Genomic DNA, 14,373 nt, shown 5'->3' on the forward strand with positions numbered 1-14,373 from the left:
GCCCCTGGTCCCTGATTGGTTCATACTCATGTAAACGAGGAATCCAAATTCTCGCAGTTTGATTGGCTCAAAAGGCACAGTCCTGATTGGTCAGAATGGAGCTGCTCTGATTGGTCAATGAAGAAGCTGATGGGAATCTATCTGTGCTTCTCTAATGGAGGGTGGGGAAAGCCTCAGTCCTATTGGTTGAAATAGGATTCCAGGAACTCCTCTAAGTGCTGGCTCACATGGCAGATACACAGCTCAGGCAGGTAGCTCAGTGCTCCAGACTGGTAGTACAGTGCAGGGTTCTCCCTGAAGTGCAGTTGGTGTGAGATGTTCCTCTTTAGAAATGGCTGCTAGGCTCTACGGGTTTTTTTTTCTTTTTTAATTGAGCCCAGTTAGTCACTTGGAGTTCTTTTTTAGCAGGCATCTTTTTCTTAGGGTCCACAGGTATATATTACATTACCCAGTTAATGAAAAGTCCAGGAAAGACATTCTATCCTCCTAGGAATCCTCCCGGCTATGTTTTTAGCTCCACTTTATGGAGAGAGGAAGCAGAGAGGTTCAGTGACCCAACAGAGGTCACTCAGTGAGAAGAGGCCGGGCTGGGGTTCCACCAGAGCTGCCCGGGAACTGCGGGAGGGGCTGCTTCTGCTCTGTCATGGCTACAAAACGGCAGAGAAAATGCATCAAGGCCTAAACATCTGACCCTTTTGCTATGGGGAAAAATAGTGGGTGTGGTCATTCACCAGTATGTGGCCTGAAGTTATGGGTAATGACACAGAAATGTGAATGAATGAGAGAGGAAGAATGGAGGCAGATGGAGTCCCTTCCGCTCCTGGCCTGCCCCGACCCCTTCTGCAATCTTGGGAACAAAGTTCATGGAGCCAAAGTTTTCTCACATTGAAAATAGGAGCAGCGACACCTTCCACGGTCTCACGGCATAAAGTCGGGGCGCATCTGTGATACCTCATGGATTTTAGTGCCTGGAAAGGTCTGAGAGAGTGTTATCTCTGAAACAGCTCAATTGTGATATATCACAGCTGTGACAACAGCATGTCTGTGAGGCAGCCCTGGGGCCAGGTGCTGCCTCCAGCAGGAATGGAGGGCACCAGGCAGGGGATCCCAGGGATCTGCTGTCTGGACGGGAAAGCATGGCCATTGGAGGGGCCGGGGTTGTAATGGAGAAGGCCCTGGGACCAGAATAAACGGTCTTCAGACCAGGGAGAGTGGTTAATTTATCTTTTTGGGGGGGCAGGAGACTGAAAGTTTTAGCGGGAGGTGACATGGTCTCTTGGTGCCTTGGAAAGACCACCCGGCTTGCCAGATTGGAGAGGGCGCCCCGAGGGGCCCAATGGGAAGAGGAGCAGCTTGGGGCACAGGGCTGAGTGTCTGGCCAGAAGGACCCCTCCTTCCCTCCTCTCCTTCTCTTTCCTTATGGAATTGTCAGAGTCTAATTCCACCCCTGCTGGAAGTTGTTTATTTTAGCTTCATAATAACGAGAGAGCTGAGTGTGATTCAGATAAAAAGAGGGGCATCTTCAAGGTTAGTGGGAAGGCAGAGCCTGTCCCTACCCCACTCTACTGCCCACCTCCTGCCTCCTCTTCCCCAGGAGTGCCCAAGGTCCTGACCTCAGAGTAGTGTCCTCTGGACCCTAGTGAGTACAGCAGATGGCCTTTCAGAGGCACCCAAGATCAGCTGTCACCAAGGACCATGGAGACTTCCTGTGGGGCCCCTGCACCAGAGCACGAACTCCCAGTACCCACACCTCTGGGGCCTCCACCTCCACCGCAGCCCTGCCCCTCTGTGGCCCCGTGCGGACCACAACCCCGCACAAGGCCTCACAACCTCCACTATCCTCTTCGGTGAGAAAGGGCCACCCAGAGTTGCCAATATAGAGAGACGTCAGCCCACGGGCACAAGGAATTCCCAGCTCAACAAAGCAGGCGGGGCTTCAAATGCTTGGTAGTAATGTGACTCCAGTACTGTGCTTTAAGTTATAAAACTATCCCCAAATCCTCCTCTTAATGGTTATTTCTAATAACAGCTTGGGACTTCTCAAGAGCTAGCTCTGTGGCACACCTGTGCTTAGCTGGAAACCGTTAGGTATGTGGGTGGCGTCTCAGGGCAGGGGAAGGAGGGTCTCAGATCAGAGGTGACCCTGTGACTTGGAGGTCTCCAGGGTGAACGCCATCACACAACATTCTCCCACCTTCCCAAGTGGGGGAATCGGGTCAAACTGACCACAGTGGGAGAGATGCTCAGTGGCCTTTCAGTCTGGGTGTTCAGGGTGGCAACAGACCCACTGCTTGTGTATGAGCTCCATGCCTCTGTTTTATCTGAGTCCCGGGTTTCCCTGGGTGTCTCTGTGTCTAAGCGACGGTGCGTTCGTGAACGAGCATGCGTGTTGTGCACGTGTGGAAGGGTGAGGGGCACATCCTTATTTCCCCAATGCCTTGGAAGCAGCAGCACTTGGTGAGCTGGTTCAGCTAGGCTCTGGGCTCTCAGAGGGGACCAGACCCGTCTCTGGGAGCGGCCTTCTTCCATGGGTGATGCGCTAATGTTCCTGCTCTGGGAACAAGGACATCAGACATGGTTAAGGGGCTTGACAAGCTGCTGCCCCAGGGTGGGTGGGGGTGTCAGTGCCCTTGGATGCCCAGGGAGCGAACAATAGGCCTTTAAAGTGATTTATAAAAATGGGTGGGGCAGCAACGTCATCTCCTCCACTCTGGCGAGTGAAGTCAGCACCCTGTCCTCGGCATCGATCGTCCTGCTCCACGTAAACACGCATTAGCGGGTTCAGAGCATAAAAACGAAGCCTCCTCCTGTCCTCGGACGGAAGGTCATCTTTCCAGCTCTCCCAGAGGGGAGTGATGTCATGGAGCCTCTTGTTTGGAGGGAGAGCTTCTTATTAGATCCGACGAGGCAGTCTGCATCAAAGCTAATTAGGACGGCCAACCGGAGAGAGGAGGTCGGGCGAGCGTGTCAGGAGGGCTTTGGTGTGCGGGCCACGCTGGCGCGGACCTCTGGGCTACGCGACTGGTTCTTCCCCTCCGAAGCTTCAATATGCATCTGATCTCAGGATATTGGATTTTTCTTTGAGGAAAGAAATAAATGACTTATCTGGGGAATAAGCCCAGAGTTCCCTCCATGCATCGCACACTCTCTATATCGGGCTCAAATAAGGTTTGCGGATTCTCATGTAAATCTCTAAAGCCTCGGTGTCATAATGGGGGTGTTTTATGTGCCAGGTGAGTAGGTTGCATCCCCAGGAAAAGGAAAAAAAAAAAAAAAAAAGAAAGACGGCAAGAAGGAAGAAAGATGAGCGATTGTATCCAAGGAGATAGAGAACAGATTCAAATACTCTGAGTGCCCATAGCTCCTTGATACAGTGACCGAGAAATGCAGTGCGCTCTGAGAGGCAGTCTTTTCTGTATGTTCTTGGAATTGATCTTGACGTCCGGCAGATAGAAGCGTCCCATTTGTCGCTGCTGCTGCGTGTCTTGCCCACCTCCCCTCGGCCCGATGAAATCCTGCTTCATAAAAATACCAACGGTGTTGTGTCTTTCCTGCGTGGCTGGCGCAGAGCTGCTGAGAGCACAGGGCTTCGCTCCTCCCGCCGACGTGCACGGGGCCACGGTTTGGGCTGGGCCCGGCGGGCACTTCTGAGACCCTTGTTCGCGTCTCCACAGGGCTGCGGAGTGAAAAGCCAGGGCAGCCCGCAGGGATCTTGTGGGCATGACTTTGCCAGGCCGGTAGGAGGCAAAAGAGGCGCCTCTTCGGATTCTGAAACCCATGGAACGGTTTCAGGGCTTAGCAAACCTGAGTGCGCCGTCGGGCACGCGCGTCCCAGCCGACCGATCAGGTGACCACCGTTCCGGCTGGACGCCGGACAGAACCACCCAGCTGAGCTCACTCAATCCTTCAAGCCGTGGGAGTGAATAATAAATGGCTGGGTTAAGCCACAAAGTTTTAGGGTTACTTGTTACCGAAACACCACTCCTAAGGCTGACGGGCAAACTCCTGCTTGGCTGTCCCTCTGCAGTTTTACACGGACTCCTCCATCTAGTTTAAATCCAGGGTTTTTCTAATGGAAAGTCATGACTCATTACTGGGCCATAAGGTCAGTTGAGTGGGTTGCAATGCATTAAATCAAATAGAATAGAATTCATCAGTGCGCATTACGCACAGGAAGGATCAGAGTGTTGTGAAGATTTTGGTTCCATTGGGTGTGTGTTCTATCTAGACCAGTAGTAGTCAACCTGGTCCCTACCACCCACTAGTGGGCATTCCAGCTTTCGTAGTGGGCGGTAGTGGAGCAACCAAAGTATAAACAAAAAGATAGATTTAATTATAGTAAGTTGTTTTATAAAGATCTATTCTGCCAAACTTAGCGAAAATCTGACATAAAGTACTTGGTAAGTAATTATGATTATATGCTTTAACTTGCTGTAACTCTGCTTTATAAATTTTATAAAGCAATGTTACTTCCCTACTTTATAAATCATCATTCCTGTGGAACCGGTGGGCGGTTAGAAAATTTTACCACTAACAGAGATACAAAAGTGGGCGGTAGGTATAAAAAGGTTGACTACCCTTGATCTAGACTGTGAGCCACAGACAGAGGTGTTAGAAGAATGTTAATCTAATTTGACCTTTGGCACAACACCACAGGGACGGTTTTGTTTTCTGCTTTTCACCAGGAAGGAAACCAAACTTAGAAGGTCGGCCATGTGGCAGCTGGGAGCTTGTCCTCTCCTGTCACCAAGTCCGTGGGCCACACTGCCTCCTTGCCGTCATCCTTAAAGCATTGTAAGTCTTTCAGGGGAGATCTGCTTTCTATATTTTCTTTTTCTTTCTTTTTTAACAGAGACAGAGAGGGATAGATAGGGACAGACAGACAGGAAGGGAGAGAAATGAGAAGCATCAATCATCAGTTTTTCGTTGCAACGCCTTAGTTGTTCATTGATTGCTTTCTCATAGGTGCCCTGACCAGGGGCTACAGCAGACCGAGTAACCTCTTGCTCGAGCCAGCGACCTTGGGTCCAAGCTAGTGAGCTTTGCTCAAAGCAGATGAGCCCACACTCAAGCTGGCGACCTCGGGGTCTCAAATCTGGGTCCTCTGCATCCCAGTCCGACACTCTATCCACTGCGCCACCACCTGGTCAGGCGAGATCTGCTTTCTTGACCTGGTGTGCATGTCCAGGCTGCAGTTACAGAGTGACAAGTGCTTGTGCTTACTCTGTACTTGGCCCTCACTGTGCTGAGGACCCCACTCAGTAGACTTACGGGAGGTGCCTGGTTACTCTCAGGTTGTAGGGGAGGAAACGGAGGTTCAGCGAGACTGAACCCCGGTCTGCCTTATTTTGACCACAGTCTGGTTCCTGGATGTGAGGAGCTTGCAATGCAGAGGGTGAGCCAGGTGCGTAAATATGTCCAGAGATGACGGACACCATCACTGAGCCAGTGTTAGATCCAGAATCCAAACCTGTGCCACCCGGCCTCACGCCCACACCCTTAATCGTCAGACTGGGGCTCCCCTCTGAGCCGGGGTGTCCGTGCTCAGAAAAGCAGAAGCTTGGGTGGAATGAACCCAGCGCTCCTCAGCTGGGAGCCATCTCTACCGCAGGGGACACTGGCCGTGTCTGGAGGCCACTTCTTGGTGGCCACACCTTGGGGTGGGGATGCTACTGGCATCTAATAAGTGCGACCTGAACCACTGCTAAACATCCCAGTACAGATGGGACAGTCCCCACAACAAAGAACTGTCGGCCGCACGTGTCAGAACTGCTGAGCTGGAGACACCGGGCTTAATCTCTTCCTGTAAAAATCCCGAAGCGTCCAAAGTGCTGACCGAGTGCCGGAAGCTGGGGGAGACCAGGGACAGAAATGAGACCAAGCACAGCCTGGTCCCCGGACGCGAGGAGCTTGCCACGCGGAGGACGAGCCAGCACGTGCAGAGGGGATGGACACCAGCCGGGTGATGTGTGCACGGTGCTGTGGGGACACCGAGCAGCGAGGGACCCAGGGCCTGGTGAGCCACCGAGGACTTCACAGAGGTGCCCCTGGAATCGGGCCCGGGGGGCCCCAGGGAAAGGAGGGGCCACCCAGACAGGAAGATGGAAATGCTCAGCCCATGTGCAGAGTGACTGGAATGTGGTTCAGGGAGGAGGAGCTGGAAGCTGCCAGCTGCTCCCTCCTGCCTCAGTGCCTTAGCACATGCTGTTCCCTGCACCTGGTTTTCCTGCCTTTTTGGTCCCCACCCGTAGGTCGCTTCTTTGGGACTCCTCCCCTGACCTTCTGAGGCCCTCACAGTCCTCTGTGGGGAGGCTTCCTAGCATTTATGTCAGTTTGTAATTTATCATAAGGGTCTTACCCTGTACTGAAGATGTAGAAACATCACTTCAAGTTAGACTGTAAGAAGTTAAACAACCACTGAAATGGTGAAATGAAGACTCATGGCTGCTAATAGTCCAACAAAGAAGATAAAATGTCGTCATGGAAATACTCTGTTGATCCAAAATAAGGCAGGATGAAAGGAGAGGAGAAACAATGGAGTGAAAAAATGGGAAAAAAATCCCCCAAAACCCAGCAAGATGAGAGATTTAAATCTAACTTATCAAAAATCACATTAAATGAAGATGGTCCAACATCACAGGCTGGGTGATGGAATAACGCAGCCGCCGAGTGGACCAGGAGCCGTGAATCCTCTTTCTGGGGGACAGTTCTTGCTATGTCTCCACCGTCCTTTACAATCTTGGATAAGACATTTCCCATTGGGCCTCTGTCACATCTGTGGAAAATGAAGGGTGTCAGTTAGTGCTGGGGTTCCCACCGATGTGACCACAGATGTCCCCTCTTCTTTTTCCTTCCTTTGTGAACAGAATTGTATCTCCCACGACAGAGAACCCGGGGCTTGGTTGTTGGTGTGGCCTTGGGTGTGACAGGGTCCTACTGGGTGTCATGCCTGGGTTAGACAGTAGTGGTGCAGGGGTGGCCCAGGCAGGGGTGACCCAGGCAGAGGTGGCCCAGGCGGGGTGGCCCAGGCAGAGGTGGCCCAGGCAGGGGTGGCCCAGGCGGGGGTGGCCCAGGCAGAGGTAGCCCAGGTGGAGGTGGCCCAGGCAGAGGTGGCCCAGGCAGGGGTGGCCCAGGCGGGGGTGGCCCAGGCAGGGGTGGCCCAGGTGGAGGTGGCCCAGGCGGAGGTGGCCCAGGCAGGGGTGGCCCAGGCGGGGGTGGCCCAGGCGGGGGTGGCCCAGGCAGAGGTGGCCCAGGCGGGGGTGGCGAGGTGGCCCAGGCGGAGGTGGCCCAGGTGGAGGTGGCCCAGGCGGGGGTGGCGAAGTGGCCTGGTGGCCCAGGCGGGGGTGGCCCAGGCGGGGGTGGCCCAGGCGGAGGTGGCCCAGGCAGAGGCCACCCAGGTGGGGGTGGCCCAGGCAGAGGTGGCCCAGGCGGGGGTGGCCCAGGTGGGGGTGGCCCAGGCAGGGGTGGCCCAGGCAGGAGTGCACACCCACAAAGAGCTCACTACGCCCGGATAGACGAGCACATGGTCGGGGCTGAATGGGACAGATGAGCTGGATGGTGTGGTAAGCCGCAGGCAGGCCAGTGGAGAAGGACTCCCATGGACCTTGAAGGACAAGTAGGAGTGTCAGGGAGAAAGGACATCCCGAAGGCCCTCTGGGAGCGGGCAGAAGGAATGCTGTGGGCAGACAGACATTTTGTGTCATGGACGAGAGTCCGGGAGCTCTTCCATATGGAGTCCGGGTGTCATGGGGGAATACAGGAGATGTTTCTAAAGTGAGGGCTTGAGGTCCGCGGTGACACTGGGTGAGTCATGTCACCTGAGGTCCCCCTCCCCACCAAGCACATAGATTTCAGACACATGCATGAGTCCACATGTGGGTGGAAGGCTTTGTCTTCAGACTAGTTAGGGACGGGCAACACGGTCCTTGCAAGATGGACTCCACAGCTTCATGTGAAACCCTCACCTCATAGACCTCGGCCAGGTGTGTGTCCCTCTCAGAGAACCCCAGGGCAGTCCAGACTGGCTCTTTACACATGGAGGGGCCGCCGGGTGTCCAATGTGGGTCGAGAGCCTACCAGGTGCCGTTCACTAGACCGTACGATTTACCTGAGCTGGGTCGGGGGGAAGGCGGGGAGACGTGCAAAGGCCAGGTGGCGTCTGCGGCCCACACCGCAGGCCAGGGGCAGAGCTGGGGGTCAGAGCGGGGTCTGAGAGGCTCCAGAACCCAAGCTCGTCCGAGCAGCGGTGCCACCTCCCAGACGTGGGGGGTGGTGTGAGGAGGGGCCGAGGAGCCTGGTGCTGGAGTCAGAGGTGCTGGGGGTCTTGGGTGGAACGGCGAACCTCCTGAAGGGATAGGCCCGCTTGAAGCCTGAGAACACGGGCCTATTTGGGATAAGGGTCTATGCAGATGGAACTGAGGTAAGGCTCTCCAAGTGAGCCCGCCCTGGATTAAAGGAGGTCCTGGACCTGGTGCTGGGCACATCCATGGATGAGACAGAGACGAGAAGACAGACCCCTCGGGGGGAGGCAGTGTGGCCACAGGGGCAGAGCTGGGAGTGACACAGCCACACGTCACTGAGTGCCAGGGGCTCAGGAGCCCCCAGAGGCTGAGGAGTCAGAGGAAGGAGTCTCCTTCCCTCCCTCTCCTGGAGCCTTCCACAGGGACAGGCCCTGCTGACACCTTGAGCTTGGATCTGGCCTCCAGGACTGCGAGAGAACCCACTTCTATTGTTTTTGTGGTCGTTTGTCCCAGCCGCCCACAGGAAAGTCGGACAGTCCCCATCATGGCCCGAGGCCAGTTGGACCGCAGTGGCGAGGCAGTGTGTACAGGCCGCCCTGGCTCAGAGCCTGCAGCTGGCCCTGAGAGGGGAGGAACTGGCCTGAGCCAGGCAGCGGGGAGGTGAGCGGGGCTCTGAGACCGTGGGGCGAAGACGCTCACCCCTTCCCACGACCAGGCAGTCGCCTGTCTCGTGGCCCTTCTGGGGAGGAGGTGGACCTGGGTTTGCTTTTGGACTCTGCCGCTTCCAACTGTGTGACGGGGACGACGGCTTCCCCTCCCTGAGCCTCAGTTTCCTCACCTGTGGGATGGGGCTGACAGTCCCTCCCCGGCAGCGAAGGCACCATGTCCAGTGTGTCCGGCTCCCGCACTGCCGGGGAGGCCTGGATACTGGGTGGCTAGAAACACCATGCTCCCTTTCCGAACCTCAGTGTCCTCCTTGTGAATCGGGGCCAGTGTGCCCCCAGGGCGAGCTTTGGGAGGACGGGGACCGCCTGCCGTGCGGCCCTCCAGCTGGGGGTCCGTCTGGGGACGACCGCTACCCTGAGAGGAGGAACCGGGTTCCGGGGCGGCGCAGGGCTGTGCTGTGCAGCCCCCCGCCCCGCCATCAGAGACCCCGCAACCCAAACACCCAACTCCAAGGTGTCAGTTCCTCCGGACGGGCAGCCTGCTGAGTTTACTGCCCTCCTGCCCCTGTTCCACAGGGGCCCCCGGGGCCGGGACCAATAGGGAACCCGCCGGGTCCAGTTGATGGTTCCGAGCAGATCAGCCCAGCTAGGCCCTGGGGCGGGAGGGGCGGGAAGAGGTGTGGGGGCAGTGGGAGCCTCCAGCACCAGGGTTTGCTTGCTGAGTGGGGTGATCTTTCCATGGTTGCAGACGCCTCCTCCGTGTCGGGCGGAGGTGAGGTGACCGGGTCTGCACATGGCCCTTGGCCCGGTGAGCTGTGGCCGTCCACGGTCATCCTGCTTGTCATCCTCACTGAGCAAAAATCTAGGAGTCTCTCTGAGAGCAAAGCCCACGCTGACCACTACTGTTTCAGAAATCACCATGAGGCAGGCCGGAGACAGAGACACGTGCTCTGCTGGAAACACGTCCCCTGCTGGAAAAGACCGAGCCCTCGCTGAAATCCATGGTGGGTGGGTCTCTGACCCTCAGCTCCTCCTCGTGGGGGCACTTTGCCGTGTGTGATGCGGCTGACACGTCTGGTCTCACGCGCTCCTCTGCGGTGCCATGTGCCCGGTGACTGCGTGCTCTCCCCATGCAGGGCACTGGTTACGGGATGTAGACAAGCGTGGGAGCTGGGCACGGTTCCTGCCCAGGAGACAAACCATCAGCACCACGAGAAGACACGCTCTCCTTCTGGCCTCCCGTCCCCCGCCTGGGCCCTGGCACACAGCTGGTGCTTCACAGATGTGCAGGATGGCATTAAGGAGATACCCGCCCATCAGATGGAGTCGGCCGTCTGACACACAGACCGCTGACCGCCCAGCAAGTCCATGTGTTTTCACAAGAAAAGTGTCAGGACGGAGTGAGGGGAAGGTGGGCGGATCCCCGCTCCCCTTACCTGGACACGAGGGCAGGAGTGGCCCATGTCCACCATCTGGTGCCCGCCTGCCTACAGCCAACCGGTGGCCTGAGCTCTGGCCGGGTGTCTAAAGACGAGGGAAGGGCTAAGCTGGTGAGAGGAAGGCTGGATCACGGGGACGTGCACATCCCTGCAGCCGCCACCTGCCGGGCCTGTGCTTGACACGGCAGCATACCCGTCCTGTTGCAGAATCTTCCCAAAGCCCCCAGAGTCGGAGGACAGGGCCACCAGGATGCCCCCGGTCATCGTGTGCATGACTGGGTGGACAGACTCGCCACTGTGTGCGCCCCAGGGCCAGCGTGGCCGGGTCTTACTGGTGGCTATTTTAAGTCAGCGTCATTCAGTTGTGCAGATCGGTTTTCATCTGTCCCCCACCCCTCCCCCACCCCCCGCGGCACCTGACGTGGCGGCCGTCTGATGCATCGTTAACTACACCTTCTCACACTTGGCGCATAAAGCCCGATAGAGGTTCACCTTTTAACGAAATAAATGACTCAATTAACAAGATGAAATACAGCAATGTGGTGGCAGGCCCACTTGGTGGCCGGAAAAAAAAAAAGCCCGGAGAAGAATTATCTCAGTGGGGTGTTAATATGGGCAGAGACCCCGTGCTCGGTGGGCGCCCCACCTGCCAGGCTGCCAGCCTGCGGTGGGCACGGCCTGCTGACCGCTGCTGTTGAGGGGGCCTCCCACCTTCTGGGCCGGGCTCGGCAGGGGCTGCGGGGAGCTCCCTCAGCTGAGCCCTGCAGCGGGGAATCGGGCAGGGGCAGAGTGCGCGAGCGAGAGTGAGCGTGTGCGTGCCTGTTAGCATCTGTGCCTCGGCCTGCCCCGGTGCTAACAAATCACAGTCATCCTCATCTTTAATGGAGAGAGACCCCACACCAGGCTCTGTGCTGCATCCTTATACACTATCTCTGAAGAGCGGAGGGCTGACCCGGGAGGCAGGACCCTGGGTTCTGACTTCAACCTTGTGTAAGCGCTGGCATAACGACTCCCCTCTGGGCCTGTGTCTCCTCCTCCGCTGATAGAGAGCTGGGCAGGGTCTCAGCGGGAGGCTGCGATTGTGGGCAGGTGTAGGAACCAGTCCCACGGTGCTTTCTCTAACTCCACCTGCAGGGAGTCCCTCCGCCGGTGGGGGTGGGGGACAGGTGGATGCAGGCACAGTGTGTGCAGAGCCTGTGACTTGGTCACCAGTAGCCTTCCTAGGTAGTTTCATTTCCCGCCGCAGCTAGTGCAGCAAGGAGTGCCCGTTTCACTGCCGCTCAGAAATGATGGTAGTCATTAGACCCTCTGGTTGGCTGGTTATTGAGTGCGTTAATAACGGGGCACGTGCGCCTGCAGATCCCAGATCTGTTTTTAATATTTGATAAGTTTCAGGATAATTGGTTCCCTTTGTCATCAGACGTACGTATCCTGTTCTGTGCGGGCAGAATGACATTCCAAGAAAGGGCCCTCAGTGTCACCCACCTGTCAGAGGGTCCATGGTCACGAAAATGGTTAAGGACACCCGGTCTCGGATTTCCAAGGGGCCCCAAACTCTAACGTCCTGAATGTCGTGGAGCTAGTGTCACGGACAGCGTCACTGTGTCACGGAGCGCGTGGCTGGTTGTCGACTTTGGGGATGGCGCACCTCACACCTTGGGCTGTGCCCCCGCCTGGACCCGGGGAGTCAGTCCTCTGCGGCTCCAAGGCCGAGGAGCAAAGAGCCCGTGGTGTGGGCATGTGGCAGGAAGTGAGCAGAGGGCAGGGCAGTGGCCACCAGAGTCACACCCGCTCAGGGGGCAGTGGGGTGCGGGTGGGTCAACGCCTGCTGCGTCTGCGTGACCACCCACTGGACAAGAGGACGTGGCTGAGACTGTGTGTGTCTGTCATGCTGGACACGTGCTGGATGGAGCCTTGCGTCCATTCTTTCTTCCCACGGCCACCACGGGATGATGCGTGAGACACATCTGAGCAGCGGCCGTCTTTCTCACCTGGAAGTCTCCCGGGCTCCCCAGGGGTCCTTGGCAGCTAGGGCATTGCCCAGGGTGGAGCCCTGGAGCTGGCAGAGAAGGTGTCGGGGACCGGGGGAGCCAGGGGAGCCCTGTGTTTTCTCCCCCGCCTTGTGGCATCGCAGTGGGAATTCGTACAGTGGAGGCCCTGACGGGTCCCGCAGCGGAGAGAGGCGCTTCACCGTGGCCGGTCCGGCGCTGTCCCCTCCTGACTGACCAGGGAGTGCCGGCCCGGAAGCATCTGCGGAAGCCTTGGTCTGTGGCGTGGACCCTGGAGCAGAGGGCTTGGTTTTATGTCACCATAGCCCCGGGTCCCAGTCGGCAGTGCAGATGGCCGAGCCCTCCCTTGCATGCTTCCCGGATGCCCCCGAAGCCTGCCCGCAGTGACGGGCTCTTCCAGGAGCCATGGGCTTGCTCACCGTGTGTGCAGAGGAATCACCGCCCTGCTCCTCTGCCTTCTGGCTGGAGCCTGGCCACGCTGCCACGCTGTCTCATCTTTACTTCCCCCTTGCTGGACCCCCTGGGAGGGACCCTCTGCTTCACGCAGGACGCCTCATGCCCAGCGCCCCTCTCCCTCATCGTTAGACACCCCCGGCCCTGCCTGGGTGGTCCCCTCTCTCCTCCGGGCTTTCATTTTGGTGAAGGACGAAAAGTTCTGAAATTCAAACAGTGCTGCGTCTCTGAGAATGGAGCCAACCGCCACCAAACCGGCGACTCCTCAGCGGCAACACGCTGACGCCAGGCCCGGAGCAGAGGGCCTAACACACAGGCAGCTGTCGGGGTGCTCGTGGCTTGTTGGAGCCGAGCTGGCCCCCCAGGCCTCTGTTTCCCTCTCAGCCTCAACTTCAGGTGTATTGCTGTCACCCCCTTTTATTTCTGATCCCATCTGGGGTCCTGTCCTGCTTCCTCTCACCACCAGCACCCCGGACCCCCGTCCTTCTGTTCTTCTGCATATCTGGATCAAAGGGCCAACACCTCCAGCCCAAGGGCAAACCCAGTCTTTTCAGTGTGGTCACAGGTGTCTTGGATGCTGGGGACATTTTTGTCTCGGCATGCAGTGACATTTTAAGTTGAACAGGTCCCCCTTTCCTGCCAAAATAGGGGGCAGGTGAACATTCTTTGGTGGCGGCCAGAGAGAAGACCATTTCGTGTCTAGGTGCTCTGGGCATCCTCTGACTCCTCACGGCCTCGTGTCGCCTGCTCCCTCCAGCTTGGCCAGCACCCCTGCAGGCGGCCCTGCCCGCCCAAACCTTGCTGCTTCTTCCGGGCCGGCCATGGAGATCAGGCCAGAGGTGTCCTGGGTTATTGCGAGAACGAGATGAGGCTGGGGTGGGAACAGAGGCCCTCTCCCTCCCCCCCACCTCTGTGAGAGGACCTTCCGCCCAGGCACCAAGGGGACACGTTTGTGAGTCAGATGCAGGGTAACGACCGTGTGAGTTCTGAGGTAGAATAAGAGGAAGCACTTTATAAACTGTAAAGCACTGTGCATACGCTAGCCATCAATCTCATCCCAGAGGCCGCCAGGCTCTCCACGACGCTCAGCCATGCGGTCCTAAATGGACCCTTGGAAATGTCGGCTATCGATTTCCCAGCCCACAGCAGGAGTCTGCAGTGTCGTGGCCCTTCTGCAGCCTCTCTGTGGAGGTGCTGCGGTGCTGAGCACACGAACAGGGCCTCTGGAGCCAGTCGCTTGTAGTCTGAAGCCTGGTGCTGCCATGGCGTCTCTGTGCGTCCCTGGGCCAGCCAGCTGGGCTCTCCAGGTGCCATCTGCTCCTCTATAAGTCGGGAACGCTGCCTGCTGACTCCCCAGGTCACGGGGCTCCAATGGGGTCGAATGGTGCTCTGGTAAGAGTCAAGGGCTATAGCGACGCACCACGTCAAGGCTCAAAGGAAGTTGTGGTGTGTGTGTGTTTAGTGTGGAAACACACTAAACCCGTTGTAAGGTGTTCCTGGTTCAAATCCGAGCACACCCCTTCTTACCGGCTTGGGGACCTTGGGCAAGTCAGCTGGCCTCCCGGCT

This window comes from Saccopteryx bilineata, chromosome 4 (genome assembly GCF_036850765.1).
Source record: "Saccopteryx bilineata isolate mSacBil1 chromosome 4, mSacBil1_pri_phased_curated, whole genome shotgun sequence".
Lineage (NCBI taxonomy): Eukaryota > Metazoa > Chordata > Mammalia > Chiroptera > Emballonuridae > Saccopteryx > Saccopteryx bilineata.